Source organism: Ambystoma mexicanum, chromosome 6q, assembly GCF_040938575.1.
Source record: "Ambystoma mexicanum isolate Mex_15411 chromosome 6q, UKY_AmexF1_1, whole genome shotgun sequence".
In the NCBI taxonomy this organism is placed as follows: domain Eukaryota; kingdom Metazoa; phylum Chordata; class Amphibia; order Caudata; family Ambystomatidae; genus Ambystoma; species Ambystoma mexicanum.
Window position 1 is genome coordinate 1,188,130,345 of NC_090937.1, and position 17,581 is coordinate 1,188,147,925.

General features: G+C 52.3%; 1 protein-coding gene across 5 annotated transcripts in view; it reads right to left on the minus strand.

Moving 5' to 3' along the window:
* LOC138516580 (uncharacterized) overlaps window positions 1-17,581 on the minus strand; it is a 486,378-nt gene that overhangs the window by 234,798 nt on the left and 233,999 nt on the right. The window lies entirely within an intron of this gene.

Genomic DNA, 17,581 nt, shown 5'->3' on the forward strand with positions numbered 1-17,581 from the left:
AAAGAGCTCACGAATCCGCCATGGTGGCGCTTCGAGTGTCAGGGCTCGGAGCAGGATGTAGAGGTGCGACCATTCACTCTGCATATTAGCCATACCTCGCACAACATATTTTCTAAAGATATTATCACATATTTTAAACCAACATGAGACAACATGAGTCGTGTGTTTATTGAAAGGAGAGCTATCCTAATATGTCATCAGCATAAGCTGTCAATTTAACTAAAGAATTTCAAATCTGAACACCAGGCATCTTTACATTCATTATAATATTTTTTATTACAGGTTCAAGGGCCATCACAAGCAGTAAGGGTGACAATGAACATTTGTGAGACAAAGAAACGGATCTATTAATACAATATGAGTAGATGGAGAATAATAAAGAACATTAAGTGCTAGAAAGTTATTACCAATGCAGGACATTTAAGTGTTTCAGACACAAGGGACCAAGACACTTGATCAAAAGCTTTTTCTGCATCAAGTGCAAGAAGAGGACAAGGGGGTAAGAAGACAATTTTTTAAATGAGAATAAGCATTACAGAGAAGGCATGTATTAGTGGCTGTGTAAAGACATTTAATAAATCCAGAATGATCTCCATGAATAAGATGGGGCATACATTTATCAAGATGGCTAGCCAAAATGTTGGTATACATTTTTTTATCTGAGCCTGAATAATAAATAGGATACTGAAAATGTCAATCGTATTTATGTAACAGCAGAGAAATAGCAATTCTGCATACACTTCCATTTAATGTATCATTTTTCAAAGGTCTGTTCTACTGTAGATACTCTGCACCTCACATTTTTCTTTTTGATATTTAGTGCAAGTTATTACCAAGGGAGGCAAAATGTCTGCAGAATGGGGGTGCTATTTAGAATGCATGAGTAGTGCCGTCTCAGGGTGAGTGCATCGGCATAGTGTTCGGAGTACCATATGAGAAGTAAAAGGATTGCGCCAACAGTCGCATGATCGTATTGGGTATTTAGGGGAAGTCAGTGTCCAAAACAGGCCTCAGACTCTGGTGTCAGACTATTGTGCAGTTCTTGCAGAGTCAGTCTCCAGTGATAAATCCTCACCTCAACCACATGGGACGCACAATGCACTTTCTTTGAAGTGATTTAGTTCGAAGTGTGTGCTACATAATCACTCTCAATATGGCATGCCCATCCATTTGAGAGTACAGAACAGAGTATTTTTTGTTATTGAACACCATTGAGTCCTATTTATTATGTCACAAAAAAAAAAACATGAGCCATCTAATAATAAAATAAAAAAACACAGAATTAGCAAAACATAAATAAGAGTAATCTGAGAATGAACTCATCCACACTGTTGCTGTAGTACAAGCCCTAAACGTGCATAATTCAAGCTTTGCCCATGGTGAGAATGTCTGTGAGAAAGCTAGTTTGGTGTTGATGTTTTCTATACTATCAGGCCGATTCATGGAATTAATGTGCGCTGAAAATATCGGCGCAAGCGTGCGAAAACGTGCGATTCGCAGTGAAAGTGCGAAAATCGCAGTGCAAGTGCGAATATCGCAGGGAAACCAGCGCACATCTATTCATGGAAGTCCGTGCGCGAGTAAAATCTGGGATGTGCGCTGAAAAAGTGTGCGGCGCACGCCGGCGCACAGGTCATCTAACGGCGTGCGCTAAGGCCACAGCGAAAGCGCACATAGCGCGGCGCACATAACAAAAGTAGGCGGAACACGGGGCGTGACACGCGGAATGGGGAACAACTCGTGAAAATGTGGGCATCACGGGGGAAGCACAGGAGGCAAGTGCGCGGAACGCCCACACGCTCACCTACAACACGTATTCATGGAATCGAATAGGGCAAAGCAGCGCACGGGCAAAGACGCGCACAGGCCTAAACACGTCCGCCACATGAAGGCAGGCGGTCGCGTCCCTGTGCATGTAAAAAATGTGCGCCAAAATGTAAGCCCACAAAAAGCAGGTATATACAGCTATGTAGAATGTCCCATACTGTGGGCCTCTTGGACAAATGACGTGCAAAGGGGTACGCAACAAACTTGGACACCCGCTGTGCGAAAAATAGTGTGTGCGTGTATTTTGGGGGTGCGCGGGAAGTACTACACGCTATTTGCCCTGAGGGAGTGGGGCACGTGTATTACAGGGGTTCGCGTGAAGTTTCACACGCGATAGGACTTGGTCGAGCAGGGTACGTGTAAATCTGGGGTTCGCGTGAAGTTTCTCACGCGGTAGGCCTTGGTCGAGCGTGGTACTTGTAAATCTGGGGTTCGTGGGAAGTTTCACACACGATTGGCCTGGGTACGTGTATTTCAGGGATTCGCGTGAAGTTTCACACGCAATAGGCCTTGGTCGAGCGTGGTACGTGTAAATCTGGGGTTCACGGGAAGTTTCACACGCGATTGGCCTGGGTACATGTATTTCAGGGGTGCGCGTGAAGTTTCACACGCGATTGGCCTTGGTCGAGCGTGGTATGTGTAAATCTGGGGTTCGCGGGAAGTTTCACACGCGATTGGCCTGGGTACGTGTATTTCAGGGGTGCGCATGAAGTTTCACACGTGATTGGTCTGGGTACGTGTATTTCAGGGGTGCGCGTGAAGTTTCGCACGCAATTGTCCTGGGTATGTGTATTTCAGGGGTGCTCGTGAAGTTTCACACGCGATTGGTCTGGGTACGTGTATTTCAGGGGTGCGCGTGAAGTTTCACACGCGATTGGTCTGGGCACGTGTATTTCAGGGGTGCATGTGAAGTTTCACATGTGATTGGTCTGGGTACATGTATTTCATGGGTGCACGGGAAGTTTCACACACAATTGGTCATGGATACGTGTATTTACAGGGGTGCGCGTGAAGTTTCACACGCAATTGGTCTGGGTACGTGTATTTCAGGGGTGCACGTGAAGTTTCACACGCGATTGGTCTGGGTATGTGTATTTCAGGGGTGCGCGTGAAGTTTCACACGCGATTGGGCCTGGGCGAGCGGGGTACCACTCACCGTCTGCCTTGCGTGTAGAAGAACGTGTAACCAACACCCACCCGCTGTGAAGTAATAGCGTGTGAACCCCCAACGCCTGGAAAACACACTCACCGCACCCCACGAAAAGCACGTACAGGCCCGTGCACGATACGTCACAGCCGCGCTTATGCGCTGAGGGCCTTTGGTCCAATGAAATCGCGTATGCGTGCTGACGCGCTTATGCGCTAAGGGCCTTTCCTCGAATTACACGCTGACGTGCAAGAATTTCACGTGCCAAATCACTCCGTATCAAGCTGGCCACGCGAAAACACATGGAAGACCACGCTCCTGCCCAAAAGGCCGAATTACTGCCCCCCAGAGCCCCGAGCAGCCTCCCACGAGCCATCTGCTGCTGCCTGCCTGCCTGCTGCCATTGTGCCCTGCCATTTTGTGCCTGCACATCTGCCATCTGCAGGTGTCCAGTTGTTGTGTCCACCCCTGCTGGAACAGAAGACTCCCGACTGGTATACCATCGCTCCACAGCCCAGCCCCAGGACCCAGTTGCCCACCCACGCCTGCCTCGGGGGTCGCCATGTCAGGGCAAACACCATCTGAGACCACTGGCGACCCCCAGCCAGAGGGGCAGAGGGCCACCATCTTCAGTCAGAAGGAAGTTGGTGTCCTGGTGGAGCTTATCCTGGGGCATTATGATGCCCTCTTCGGATCATCACGCGCCAACAAGGAAGGACGGGACAGGATCTGGGACGACTGTGTGGTTGCCATCAACGCGGAGGGGGTGGCAACCCGCAACATCAAGCAAGTCAAGAAGCGCTGGGAGGACTTGAGGTCCAGAACCCTCTTAAAGGCCCGGCGCCTCATGGAGGGGGGCCGGGGCCGCATGAGTACCATCCAGCTGAGGGTCCTGGAACGGGTACGCCCAGCGCTCCACGCCCAGATCCTTGAGAGGCAGACCCGTCTGGAGTTCAGCGGTAAGTGGCCAAACATTGCTGTGTGAGACAGGGCATGTTGCAGTGTGCTGGTTGTCTGATACTTGCCTGTATGTGTGACATAGGCCATGTACGTATGTGTGTGTGCAGGGACATCATGGTCATGCATGTGAGACCAGTACCACATGGTTGGTGCATGTGTTTAAATGCAACATGGGGAGCTCTATGCGGAATGGACACACGAGAGCATGCCAGTCTCTGTTCCTGGACATGGGTGGGGGTGAGGGATGGGTTCTGATGCCATGTACATGTATGGTGTTCATGTCTGTGTGTCTGACCTGCGTGTCTGTGACTTGTGAATGCCATGGATGCATGACACATGTCTGTGACAATGTTCAGATTCACTGATGCAGCCTAGTCATCCTTGTATCCACTGTGTCTGGGGTGTACGAGGCCAGATGGATGAAACTACAGTGAAGTGTGTGCATGTGATAGGCATGACCCATGATGCATGTGAGTCTCAAACCAACATTGTATGTTTCAAGAGTCCCTTGGACCTGTATGCTAATGTCCATAGCATGTGCCATGCCTGTTACTGCATGTGTTTTGCCTGCACTGACCCATGTGTTGTGGAGGGACATGATGGAAGTGATGTTTGACAGTGCCACTCATCTGCTATTGCTTCCTGTCTAGGGGACCATTGTACAGTACCCTGATGCTTGTGTTCTATGTCTCCCTCTACACAGCGGCAAGTGAAGAAGAGGGCGGAGACGGTGCTGTGGAGCAAAGCGGCGGGGATGCCCCCACGGCGGCAGCGGAAGGGGTGGGTGAGCCCCCACAGGGGCTTACAACGGCGGGAGACGGTGTGGAGCCATCCAGGTTGTTGGTTTCCACAGAGGAGGAGGAGGCCGCTACTGAGCTGCACATGGGGCCTGGTGGGGGTGGTACCACTGGTGTAAGTGGTGCAGTCCAGGGGCAGGGGCAGGAGGCAGCACAGGTCACCGTGGAGGGGCCTGTGCATGTCACTGTCCCTGACACTGTGACTGCACCACCATGCAACAGCAGGGATGCCCCATCCCAGACCCGTCCGCAGGTAGGGGGGATGTCCATGTCATCTGACACTCCTCTACCTGCGGACGGGGGGACCCCTGGCCGTATGAAGAAGGTCCTGATTGGTGTCGCATTGCACACGGGTGTCATTCGTGATGATGTGCGTGCTTTCCGGGGGGAGCAGGCACGTCATCACGAAGAGCAGTGTGCCAACGTGGCCCAGTTGGGAGCGACCATGGTCTGGGGTTTCGTACATTAGTCGGCCACTCTGGCGACCCTCTCCTCCTCTGTGGAGGCTATGCGCCAGTCGTTCTCCATGCCGTCTTCCGGGCCAGATGCCACCATTTCCCCCTGTGGACCTGCCCCGACCAATGCAGCCAGCTCGGTGGGGCTCCCATCCCTGCCACAGTCGTGAGTCGAAGGTCCAGCAGGGGTGGACACACCAGCAACTGGACCCCAGCAGATGGAGGATGTGCCGGCATCATCGGGCAGGGCACGTGCACGACGGCGTCGGTGGATTCCATCAGCCTGGATGCCGTCGTGCTGACAGAGGCAGTTGCGTCGGAGGCAGCGGTAGGCTCGACGTGGGAGGCATCATGGCTCGGGGCCATCTACATCAGAGGGGCAGGCATCGGCCGGAGGGCAGGAGAACCCTTGAATGGGAGTGTCTTCCGTGTGGCAGCAGTTGGGCCAGCAGATAGATGCGGAGCGGCGGCGGGCAGAGGAGGAACGGCTCATAATGGTCAGGCCGGAGAACTCCATGCGCAGGGCCTCGAGGGTATTCGCAGGGAGTTGGAGCTGGACACTGCATTATCCCTGCGAGACCTCGGGGCCAGTGAACATGCCCGCCTCCAAGCCATTGAACAGGAGTTCGATGATGCCCTGGCCCATGACATCAACCAGTGAGCCGTTGGACTTGCCCGTCGCCATTGTATATAGTTCATTAGTGTTAAGTTTTCTTTCTTTTTTTCTTTCCTTTGGGGCGCATGGACTATGCCCCACATTTTTGTATATAGTTGTTTATTCTGTAGGCTTTTTTGTAGGTTTCCTTTGGAGAGTTTGGCTCATGGACCCAGAATTTCATCCTTGTAAATAGTTGGAGTGTGCATTTGTCGGCTTTTTCTTTTTTGATTTTTCCATGGAGCAATGGATTTTAGTTTTTCATTTCTGTTTGGATTTGCTTTGTTGGAAGGAGACTTTGGAGACATTTTTTATTTCATATATTTTGGATTCTGATTTCCTTTTTTTATCATTATGTGACATTCTGCATTGTTTTCCTTATGTCCATTGTTTGATATTTGATTTTCTTTCACCACATTTTTTGTTCAATACATTTGTTCCCGTACTTCAATGTGTGGTATTCTCTCATTGGTTTCATGCATGTCACGATGTGGGTGTTCACATTCACTGGCACCCATTGTGTTTGTGTGATGGACATGTGCTGATGTACATACATGCCACTTGGGTTGTTTCATGTAATGGCCATTTCAATGTGGGGTGTATATTATGCTTGGTTGGTTATTTGGGCAGGGGTGGCGTGCCGTGGGCTTTTGGTGGACATGAGGGCCATGATTGTGGGTCATGTTGACATGTTGGGGGTGACATGAGTGGAACATGAGTGGGGGCCTGCTGGCAGGTGTCCCTCACTGCTGGGGGGTGGGGGTGCTGGGGGTCATGAGTGGGACATGATTGGGGGCCTGCTGGCAGGTGCCCCTGACTGCTGGGGGGTGGGGGTCCTGGGGGACATGAGTGGGACATGAGTGGGGGCCTGCTGGCAGGTGCCCCTGACTGCTTGGGGGTGGGGGTGCAGGGGACATGTGTGGGGGCCTGCTGGCAGGTGCCCCGCACTGCTGGGGGGTGGGGGTGCAAGGGGACATGAGTGGGGGCCTGCTGGCAGGTGTCCCTCACTGCTGGGGGGTGATGGGGGACATGAGTGGGACATGAGTGAGGGCCTGCTGGCAGGTGCCCCTGACTGCTGGGGGGTGGGGGTGCAGGGGACATGTGTGGGGGCCTGCTGGCAGGTGCCCCGCACTGCTGGGGCATGGGGGTACAAGGGGACATGAGTGGGGGCCTGCTGGCAGGTGTCCCTCACTGCTGGGGGGTGGGGGTGCTGGGGGACATGAGTGGGACATGAGTGGGGGCCTGCTGGCAGGTGCCCCTGACTGCTGGGGGGTGGGGGTGCTGGGGGACATGAGTGGGGGCCTGCTGGCAGGTGCCCCTGACTGCTGGGGGACATGAGTGGGACATGAGTGGGGGCCTGCTGGCAGGTGCCCCGCACTGCTGGGGGGTGGGGGTGCAAGGGGACATGAGTGTGCGCCTGCTGGCAGGTGTCCCTCACTGCTGGGGGTGGGGGTGCTGGGGGACATGGGTGGGACATGAGTGGGGGCCTGCTGGCAGGTGCCCCTGACTGCTGGGGGTGGGGGTGCTGGGCGACATGAGTGGGACATGGGTGGGGGCCTGCTGGCAGGTGCCCCTGACTGCTGGGGGGTGGGGGTGCAGGGGACATGTGTGGGGGCCTGCTCGCAGGTGCCCCGCACTGCTGGGGGGTGGGGTGCAAGGGGACATGAGTGGGGGCCTGCTGGCAGGTGTCCCTCACTGCTGGGGGGTGGGGGTGCTGGGGGACATGAGTGGGACATGAGTGGGGGCCTGCTGGCAGGTGCCCCTGACTGCTGGGGGGTGGGGGTGCTGATGGACATGAGTGGGACATGAGTGGGGGCCTGCTGGCAGGTGCCCCTGACTGCTGGGGGGTGGGGTTGCTGGGGGACATGAGTGGGACATGAGTGGGGGCCTGCTGGCAGGTGCCCTGCACTGCTGGGGGGTGGGGGTGCAAGGGGACATGAGTGGGGGCCTGCTGGCAGGTGTCCCTCACTGCTGGGGGGTGGGGGTGCTGAAGGACATGTGTGGGGGCCTGCTGGCAGGTGCCCCGCACTGCTGGGGGGTGGGGGTGTAAGGGGACATGAGTGGGGGCCTGCTGGCAGGTGCCCCTCAGTGCTGGGGGGTGGGGGTGCAAGGGGACATGAGTGGGGGCCTGCTGGCAGGTGCCCCGCACTGCTGGGGGGTGTGGGTGCAAGGGGACATGAGTGGGGGCCTGCTGGCAGGTGTCCCTTACTGCTGGGGGGTGGGGGTGCTGGGGGACATGAGTGGGACATGAGTGGGGGCATGCTGGCAGGTGCCCCTGACTGCTGGGGGGTGGGGGTGCTGGGGGACATGAGTGGGACATGAGTGGGGGCCTGCTGGCAGGTGCCCCTGACTGCTGGGGGGTGAGGGTGCAGGGGACATGTGTGGGGGCCTGCTGGCAGGTGTCCCTCACTGCTGGGGGGTAGGGGTGCTGGGGAACATGAGTGGGACATGAGTGGGGGCCTGCTGGCAGGTGCCCCTGACTGCTGGGGGGTGGGGGTGCTGGGGGACATGAGTGAGGGCCTGCTGGCAGGTGCCCCTGACTGCTGGGGGGTGGGGGTGCTGGGGGACATGAGTGGGACATGAGTGGGGGCCCGCTGGCAGGTGCCCCTGACTGCTGGGGGGTGGGGGTGCAGGGGACATGTGTGGGGGCCTGCTGGCAGGTGCCCCACACTGCTGGTGGGTGGGGGTCCAAGGGGACATGAGTGGGGGTGCCCCTCAGTGCTGGGGGGTGGGGGTGCAAGGGGACATGAGTGGGGGCCTGCTGGCAGGTGCCCTGCACTGCTGGGGGGTGGGGGCGCAAGGGGGTAATGCGTTGGTGATCACTAGTGCAAGGTGACATGTGGCTTGGCTAGGGGGGCATGCCCATGGTGGATGGGCTGCCTGCGGGACATGACCAGGGGTGCAGGGTAGTCCCCTGTGGTGTGGTCTGCCTGCAGGGGCCGTGGAGGGTGTAGAGGGAACACCTGGGAGGACCCACACTGCCAATTCACGTGTAGGACTCCCCTGCATTCCTGAAATACACGTACCCCACTCGCACAGTGTGAAACTTCCCGCGCACCCCAGTAATACACGTACCCTGCTGAAATTGTGTGTTAAACTGGCCCGCACCCCAGTAATACACGTACCCTGCTGAAATCGCGTGTGGAACTTCCCGCGCACCCCAGTAATACACGTACCCTGCTGAAATCACGTCTTAAACTTCCCCGCACCCCAGAAATACACGTACCCTGCTGAATTCGAGTGTGGCACTTCCCGCGCACCCCAGTAATACACGTACCCTGCTGAAATCACGTGTGGAACTACCCGCGCACCCCTGAAATACACGTACCCAGGCCAATCGCGTGTGAAACTTCCCACGCACCCCTGAAATACACGTACCAAGCCCATTCGCGTGTGAAACTTCCCGCACACCCCTGAAATACATGTACCCAGCCCATTTGCATGTGGAACTTCCCGCGCACCCCTGAAATACACATACCCAGCCCATTCGCGTGTGAAACTACCCGCGCACCCCTGAAATACACGTACCCAGCCCATTCGCGTGTGAAACTTCCCGCGCACCCCTGAAATACACGTACCCAGCCCATTCGTGTGTGGAACTACCCGCGCACCCCTGAAATACACGTACCCAGCCCATTTGCGTGTGGCACTTCCCGCGCACCCCAGTTATACACGTACCCTGCTGAAATCACGTGTGGAACTACCCGCGCACCCCTGAAATACACATACCCAGCCCATTTGCGTGTGGCACTTCCCGCGCACCCCTGAAATACACGTACCCAGCCCAATCGCATGTGGCACTTCCCGCGCACCCCAGTAATACACATACCCTGCTGAAATCACGTGTGGAACTACCCGCGCACCCCTGAAATACACGTACCCAGCCCATTCGCGTGTGAAACTTCCCGCGCATCCCTGAAATAGACGTACCCAGCCCATTTGCATGTGGAAATTTCCGCGCACCCCTGAAATACACGTACCCAGCCCATTCGCGTGTGAAACTACCCACGCACCCCTGAAATACACGTACCCAGCCCATTCACATGTGAAACTTCCTGTGCACCCCTGAAATACACATACCCAGCCCATTCGCGTGTGGAACTACCCGCGCACCCCTGAAATACACATACCCAGCCCATTCGCGTGTGGCACTTCCCGCGCACCCCTGAAATTCACGTACCCAGCCCATTTGCGTGTGAAACTTCCCGCGCACCCCTGAAATACACGTACCCAGCGCATTTGCGCGTGGAACTACCCGTGCACCCCTGAAATACACGTACCCAGCCGATTCGCATGTGGCACTTCCCGCGCACCCCAGTAATACACGTACCCGGCTGAAATCGCGTGTGGAACTACCCGCGCACCCCTGAAATACACGTACCCAGCCCATTCGTGTGTGGCACTTCCCGCGCACCCCTGAAATACACGTACCCAGCCCATTCGCGTGTGGCACTTCCCGCGCAGCCCAGTAATACACGTACCCTGCTGAAATCGCATGTGGAACTACCCGCGCACCCCTGAAATACATGTACCCAGCCCATTCGCATGTGAAACTACCTGCGGACCCCTGAAATACACGTACCCAGTCCAATCGCATGTGAAAATTCCCGCGCACCCCTGAAATACACGTACCCAGGCCGATCGCGTGTGAACCTTCCCGCGCACCCCTGAAATACACGTACTCAGCCCATTCGTGTGTGAAACTACCTGCGCACCCCTGAAATACACGTACCCAGGCCAATCATGTGTGAAACTTCCCGCGCACCTCTGGAATACACGTACCCAGGCCGATCGCGTGTGAAACTTCCCGCGCACCCCTGAAATACACGTACCCAGCCCATTTGCGTGTGAAACTTCCCGCACACCCCTGAAATACACGTACCCAGCCCATTCGCATGTGGAACTTCCTGCGCACCCCTGAAATACACATACCCAGCCCATTCGCGTGTGAAACTACCCGCGCACCCCTGAAATACACGTACCCAGCCCATTCGCGTGTGAAACTTCCCGCGCACCCCTGAAATACACGTACCCAGCCCATTTGCGTGTGGAACTTCCCGCGCAAACCTGAAATACTCGTACCCAGCCCATTTGCGTGTGGCACTTCCCGCGCACCCCTGAAATACATGTACCCAGCCCATTCGCGTGTGAAACTTCCCGCGCACCCCTGAAATACACGTACCCAGCCCATTCGCGTGTGGAACTACCCGCGCACCCCTGAAATACACGTACCCAGCCAATTTGCGTGTGGCACTTCCCGCACATCCCAGTAATACACGTACCCTGCTGAAATCACGTGTGGAACTACCCGCGCACCCCTGAAATACACATACCCAGCCCATTCGCGTGTGGCACTTCCCGTGCACCCCTGAAATACACGTACCCAGCCCAATCGCGTGTGGCACTTCCCGCGCACCCCAGTAATACACGTACCCTGCTGAAATCGCGTGTGGAACTAACCGCGCACCCCTGAAATACACGTACCCAGCCCATTCGTGTGTGAAACTTCCCTCGCACCCCTAAAATACATGAACCCAGCCCATTTGCATGTGGAAATTACCGCGCACCCCTGAAATACACGTACTCAGCCCATTCGCGTGTGAAACTACCCGCGCACCCCTGAAATACACATACCCAGCCCATTCACATGTGAAACTTCCTGCGCACCCCTGAAATACACGTACCCAGCCCATTCGCGTGTGGAACTACCCGCGCACCCCTGAAATACACATACCCAGCCCATTCGCGTGTGACACTTCCCGCGCACCCCTGAAATACACGTACCCAGCCCATTTGCGTGTGAAACTTCCCGCGCACCCCTGAAATACACGTACCCAGCCCATTCGCGTGCGGAACTACCCGTGCACCCCTGAAATACACGTACCCAGCCCATTCGCGTGTGGCACTTCCCGCGCACCCCAGTAATACACGTACCCTGCTAAAATCGCATGTGGAACTACCCGCGCACCCCTGAAATACACGTACCCAGCCCATTCGTGTGTGGCACTTCCCGCGCCCCCCTGAAATACACGTACCCAGCCCATTCGCGTGTGGCACTTCCCGCGCAGCCCAGTAATACACGTACCCTGCTGAAATCGCATGTGGAACTACCCGCGCACCCCTGAAATACATGTACCCAGCCCATTTGCATGTGAAACTACCTGCAGACCCCTGAAATACACGTACCCAGTCCAATCGCATGTGAAACTTCCCACGCACCCTTGAAATACTTGTACCCAGGCCGATCGCGTGTGAAACTTCCCGCGCACCCCTGAAATACACGTACTTAGCCCATTCCCGTGTGAAACTACCCGCGCACCCCTGAAATACACGTACCCAGGCCAATCGTGTGTGAAACTTCCCGTGCACCCCTGGAATACACGTACCCAGGCCGATCGCGTGTGAAACTTCCCGCGCACCCCTGAAATACATGTACCCAGGCCGATCGCGTGTGAAACTTCCTGCGAACAACAGTTATACACGTACCCCACTCGCACAAGCCCTTTCGCGTGTGGAAGTTACCGCGAAACCTGTAATACACATTCCCAGCTTGGCGTTTGCTGTTTGGCAGTCCGGTGAACTGGTCCAGGGTTGGCGCAGCCCTTTGCGCTGGATTGGGGATTTTGATGGCTTTTCCTTGCGCGAGGGTGTTCTTGGGGGTGTAACTGGCGCTGCTGCATCGTTGCTGCACCACTCTGCGCCACGGCTGCTTTTGGAGGCTAAAATCTATGAATACGCTGTGCGCGGAAATCGATTTTAGCGCACGCGGCTGGCGCAGACATTCGCACGGGGACACTATGCGCCAGCCGCGTGCGCCACTTTTGTGCGAATTTCTATGAATTACCCTGTAAATCTACAAGAGGATTTTAATATCCGGAACCTGAACAGGTAGAATAAACTGATGCTGTTGCTGTGTTCGTATCGTAAATGAGCTTGTGCTTTCTCCCACCTCTCATTTTCCTTTTATCACCTGATCTTGTTGTATGAGACTTCAGTTCTTCAGGTAAATATGTGTTTGAATCTTTAGACTCTAATGATAGGATACGGCAGACAACAATACGCCTCTAAGCTAAGACTACCTCACAAAATCAGAGAAGGCCAGATCATCTCCATGCCCAATCAAATATCCTACTTAAAGAGGATTAACCATGCCGTGGTTCCGAGTAAATCTCAAAGAGAAATGAGAATTTGAATTAGTATGTTTGTATCTATTGGTGGATAGTATTCTAGGTGGGAGCGCTAACCAATCAGGAAACTAGAACGCATGCTGAATTCATTGGAATAAGCCCACATTCCTAGCTTCCCAAGTGCTGCACGCTCCTGCCACGCGCCTCACTTGTTTCAGCCTCTCCCCCGCGCTGCCTTTAGCACCTGTGACAAAGCACACGTGGGTGCTAAAGGACAGACCAAACATTAGAAAAAAGAAAAAACTCATGTACCTTTGTGCTACGATATGCCACTTCAATGTGTGGGAGTCTGCTTTAAATATTTATTATGTCATCATAATCAACACTGAACGTTGACTCCCTACCATGTAAGTGGTGTCGCAGAGCTAAAGGTAAGATAGCATCCCGTTTTTCAAATTGTCTTTCAGCCTTTGGGAGCCCAGTGTACTTTTTAGTGGGTGCTAATGGTGATATAGGCTGTGGAATGACCGTGCCGGTAATGGCAAGGCAGTCCATCTTGCCCTTAACTTGCGAGGCGGGCCATTATCAGCAGGGATGGCCCACTGCTATGGGTTATATCACCTCATTCTGAAAGCCATTTCTAACAGAAGTGACTCCCATAGGACGTAGTACAGATAGCAGAGGCAGTCGCTGGGTAGGGTACCTATACAATGGGGGGAAATGATTGGATGAGGTTGAAACTAGTTGATGAAGGGCTGTTATATTGAGACATATAGTGTAAACATTTACTAAATTAAGATATAGTAATACATTCCTCAGCAAACAAACATTAAACATATGTACATTTTGCACATATTTGGGTAACGATTTCCATATTTGTAGAATGGGAGCAGTTAGTGAGTGGTGATGAGAGAGGGGAGGGACACACCTTTGACGGTTAACAGGTGGAGTTTAAGTTTGGTCTTAATCAATTACTCTGAGGGCTTGGCTTTAATTATTGGGGACAAAGCATTCCAGTGGAAGGGGAAAAGTAGAGAGTAGAAGCATAAGTGTTCAGATTCACAATGGGTCAAGGGAATAGCAAGGTTAAGGAGAGCAGAGGATCACAGAGCTAGAGAGTGGCCGTGGTGAGAGATGCAGTTAGTAAGTTAAAGGGGGCACACAGCCATGGATAGATGTGTAGATGAGAAGTAGAAGTTTGAAGAGAGACTAGTTTTCCTGGAAATCCACCCAGTGTTGTGTTGGTGTCCAAAGATGGGGGAGGATGGTGTTAGGTCGTAGAGGTTGTGAGTAGCGAAGTTGGGAATTTCGTTTAGCGAAGAGAAGGATTAGCCCAGGAGTCCAAAGAATTGACTTGAAGCAGTAGTCAAGTATGTTGAGAACAAGTGCAGTGAAATTATAGTTTTGATCGAGTGGCCAGTGCAGTGGGGGCAGATCTTCCCTACATTGAGAAGATTCAGTATGGCAGCAATGGCACTTGCCATGATGAACTGTTGTAGTTTTAGGTCACTCTCAAAGATGACGCCAGGATTGTGAGCCTTGGGTGATGGAGTAAAGAGGTCATGATGGAAGAAGATGGGAGGTAGTGTTAGCATTGGTGGCAGGGAAAACATAACCTCCTTCTCAGAGAAATTAGGCATCAGGCATCTTGCGGCCATCCATGGAGATTGGCTGTGCAATATTGGGTAATGCATTCAGTGGTAGCAAGGCTAAAAGAGGATAAGTAGAACATATCTGGGTGTCATCAGCAATGGTAGTGAAAGCCAAAGAAAAAGATTTGTTTGCCCAGGAAGGAGGTGAAGAGAGTGATCCAAATACTGATACTTGGGGATTGCCCACAGCAAGGGAAGTGGGGAGGAGGTGTTCTAATTTCATGAGATGGAGAAAGAGCAGTCAGAGAATTGAGAGTCTAGTCAATCGAGTGTGGTGTCCTCGAAGCCTCAAAGTCTGCAGAGAGATCAAGACATGTAGGATGGATGAGAGGTTCTAGGGGTGACCAGTAGTTAGAGACATGGCAACATGGCTAAGAGCAACTTCAGTGCAGTGATGGTCCTGAAACCTAATAGGAGTGAGTGAACCTTGAGGTAGATGACAATGGGGTTATACATAACCCTATTGACGATGTTCTAGTGGTGAGAGAGGATAGAGAAAGAGGATAGAGATAGGTCTGTAGAAGGAGGGATTAGAAGGGACAGCAGTGGGTTTCTTAAATATAGGGATGACAGGCTATTTGGCACCAGGTGGGGAAGATGCCAGTGGAGGAGAGATTGAAAGAGGAGCGGTAGAATGAGGTGATTTGTGAAAGCTCTTTAATTTTATGGATTGCAACAGGGATGCTGGGAGCACAGGATGGATTAGTTGGACAAAGGAAGTAAATGAGTTTGATGGGCAGGTGGGATAGATCATTAGGCTATCACCTCCACATTTTTGGTAAATTGAGGACAATGAGAAAAGGTTACATAGGCCCAAAATTGAAAGCAAAGAGGCATTGTCCAGACCTACCGAGAATATAGCTTTCACACCCCGGCTGGAGGGGCGGACGTGGCCCAAGCGTTGGAAGGCACGAGCGAAGCGAGTGCCTCAGCTCACGCTGCGGGCTGTTAAACCCCATGTCTGCCCCCAGCCGGGGTGTGAAAGCTATTTGCACTCTGGTATTTACCGGGATGCAGATAGGTTTCTTTTTTTTTTCGTCCGACGGGAGCTGACCTCAACGCGATCCCATCTCCTGTCAGAGGAAATAAAAATGACAAAATGAATTGCTACCGCCATTAAAATGGAAAAGGGATTAGTTCCCTTTTTGGATGGCTGTGGCCATGGAAAACAAGTTCCAAAATGGCCACCATCATCCACAATTCGGACCTAGTCTTTTCTATTTTAGTTGCGATAGCATTTTGTTTCTCTATTTTTTTAAACTGTGGCCAGTGAATGCACAATCACGCCCAGGAAATTCTGATTGTGATTGGTTAATCTGTCTCCCTCAGTTGTGAATTTAGAACTGGGAATGGCAGAGCATGTAAAGTAAAATACTGATAATGTCCCATTCTGAGAAATCAACATCTAAAATGGTCAAACTGCACCATCATCATATTAGACATTCAAAATATCAACCAGCACTTCCATCCAAAAGAATCAACACAAGCCACTCTGATCACTCAGAGAAACTTTAAGTAATGATCCAGTGACATGTTCTGGGACATTCGCTTTGGAGAGTGGACAGACTCCCCAGATGTACAAATGTGCCTCCTGTTCATCTGAACAAACACATGTCAGTAGTCAAAGCCGTCAGTAAATGGTAGGATATCACAATGCACTCTGCGGAGTCTAACAGCCTATTCCACACCTAGCGTCGTTCACACCAACAATAAAAACATCAAGCTATTTGAAATCTTCTGCAAACTTTCAGGTGCAGAATCTGCTAAAAACACAGTAGAGTACACAGCCAAATGCTGTTATGAAATTGCAGACATTTCTTGAATCAAACATCATGAAGGAACACAATCATAGGAAAACTGCCTTCAGCATCACCATAGAACCATGAATGGGGCATTCCTGATCGACCATTCTCACCCTTTCCAAGGGACTAAAGGCAGCTAATAAAATCAAAGCATTCAGATTCCCAGCAGAGCTAACAATCATCATGCTTCTAATAAAGGCCCCAAAGAGTTTTCTGTTAACCACCCTTGTAAAAACATGCTTTCCTCTGTAAAGTTATGGAAGGCGAGGCCAACCTTTAACTTCAAAATGTCATTAAATTCAACAATCTCCTACATGATCACCAGTCATGACTCTGACCTTTCAGAGGCACTGTATCAATGTTAATCAACATTAGTAAAGAGCTCCTAATGATCCTCGGCTCTGACCAAGCCAAAATACTAATCCTCATGAATTCCAAGACAAACGTGTTGCCCCTGAGCTATCCCCCACCGCTATCACCATACTTCTTGAATGACTTGAATGACCAGAAGAGTGAATAGGAGTCTGAAACCAATCTCTTCATTGGACTCACCCCTGACTTTTAGATTGTAGACTGCAGTTCAGAATTAGAACTTCCACAACAGGGACATGAAAGATAACTTGTGGTGTCCCCCAAGGGTCAGCATCATCACAACTACTAATTAATATATATATATATATATATATATCCAACTGTTGGCAGAGGTAATCACCCATCATCATTTATCATTTGCGATTTAGTTAGACTTAGTTCCTTATCTGACTAGAAAAAAGTTCACACTCCCAACACCTTAAGACATATCTACAGGTGGATGAAGCGAAGCTAACTATGCTTAAAAGGTCCCAACAATTAAGGTCATGGTCATAGGCAGCCAGAATTACAGCAAGATTGCATACTCTTGGCCTCAGGAACTGGGAGCTGCATATAGTGTGAACGGATGTGCCTGCTACCCATCTCCTTCTGCTCACCTTATGCCACTGTTCTTTCTCCCAGTGCCCCTGCCCACCAGTCGCCGATGGCCAGAAGCAGCCTTAAACGCATATTTTATTAATTGACATTGAAACTTATCTTTGGCTCTTTTTCATGACACTCTTTAGCCATGGCCCTGCTGTCACATTGTGGCTGTCATAGAAAAGCATTAATTAATGAAAATACAGGA